Consider the following 2008-nt stretch of genomic DNA (forward strand, 5'->3'; position numbering starts at 1 on the left):
AAAAAAAATAGGAAAATACCACCTACCTTATCTTTTTCGGCGCTCCACCGCTCGCTCGCCGGGTTTCCCGCCGGCTTCACGTGCTGGCCGTCTTCTTTCTCTTCACCGCTTCACAGCTGGCGCTCTCTTGGCCTGCTACTCCAGTGCTTCTCTTTCCACGCTGATGCCAGGCAGTCAGCCTCCGCCTCCAGGGCCACTCCACAGCAGCAGAGCAGCCAACTCACAGTTTCTTCTTTCTCTGCTCTGCCTCACAGTTTCTTTTCTCTTCGCCGCCCTGACCCCTGCTGCTGCTGCTCTTTGGCCGCCTCCACAGCTTCAGCTGGCCGCCGTCAATGCTGCCGTCAACGCTACCGTCAACGTTGCCGTCAACGTCTTCTTCCACTGCTGCAGGCGCCCCCACGCTTCCACTGCTGGGCAGCCTCCGTCGACGTTGCCTTGCTGCCGTCAACGTCTTCTTCCACTGCTGCAGGCGCCCCCACGCTTCCACTGCTGGGCAGCCTCCGTCGACGTTGCCTTGCTGCCGTCAACGTCTTCTTCCACTGCTGCAGGCGCCCCCACGCTTCCACTGCTGGGCAGCCGCCTACTCCAACCACCTCCACGTCCGCTGCTGCCAGACGACCATCGTAAACGATTATATATATATATATATATATATATATATATATATAATTGTTTGTTTGTTTGTTTTTCTTTTTTTTTTTTTTTTTTTAAACAAAATGTCTCCTCTGCCTCCTTTCAGCCGCCGAGCAAAGTTTGAACTCTACAACAAACTACGGTAGCAGCCAAAAGCTGTCAGTTCGCCGTACTTCCACGATGCAGTCCTGCAAAAATATAAATCTATATATATATATATATAGATTTATATATATATATATATATATATTCTTTTAATAAACAGCCTCTTCCTCCTTCCCGCAAAGGGCAGCAGCCCTTACCTCTTCTTACCACCATCCAAGACAACACACCAAGAAGGCAATATAGATTTTATATATTACAATAGTGATTTTGATGAAAGGGAATGGCACCGCTTACTTGCTTGCTTGCTACCAAAATTTTTATTGTTTTTTACATGTTAGTGAAAAGCATGAAAGCATGAAATGACAAAAAACAATGAAGGTAAACATAATGAACGGTACTTGAAAAGCAATAAAACATAAAAAACAATGCGGGAGAAACCTCAACCGCTCAATGGTTTTCCTTATCCACTCACACCGAGATCACACACTCAAACTTAATCTAATCACTCAATGGTTTTGCAACCAAAAGAGGAAATAGTGGTGGTTTCCACACACTCTCAACCGGATTTGAGTCTTCTCCCCGGCAGCGGCGCCAATGGAGAGACGGAAAACTCTCTCTCTTGTAGTAAGAGGAGTACGATCCACACTAAGCTCAATCCAATGGGATTTGCATCCCTTTCGGAGCTAGGGATTCGACCCGTACCGGTGCACAAGAGCTTATCCACAAAAGGAGAGAATGCTCATGGCTACCATCACATGACACTAGACTAAGCATACACACAAGCTCAACTTGTCCTCATTCCTACACACCCATTCATTCACAAATACAAGCAAGAGGAATACAATCACTATGCACTCAAGCAAAGAGAAAGACCTCACTCCACTCCTATCTTCCTACAAGCATGCATACATTCAAGCATCAAGCTTCCATGAAAGCTTCAAATCAATCCATGTACTCAAAAATGAAATACTAAAAGCATGCATAAGAGTAAAATGATTAGAGAAGAGGATGAGAAAGACTCATGACATTGCTAATGATTCAATGAAGAGATTAACCTCATACAATGATGTAGATGGGGTGAGAGAAGAGTCTTCACCTCTATGGAGAAGAGGGAGAGTAGGTCTCTCAAAGGAGCTCTTGCATGAACTAAGCCCAAAGTGTGTCTAAGCTCTCAAATGAGCCACCTTTTATACAAAAATTCTAGGACTCACATAAGTCCCCATGTGGGATTATTATCCAACCCTCTCCCACATTCATCTACAAAGTAGAA

This window comes from Cibotium barometz, chromosome 46 (assembly GCF_041138505.1).
Source record: "Cibotium barometz isolate CiBa-2024 chromosome 46, ASM4113850v1, whole genome shotgun sequence".
Taxonomy (NCBI): domain Eukaryota; kingdom Viridiplantae; phylum Streptophyta; class Polypodiopsida; order Cyatheales; family Cibotiaceae; genus Cibotium; species Cibotium barometz.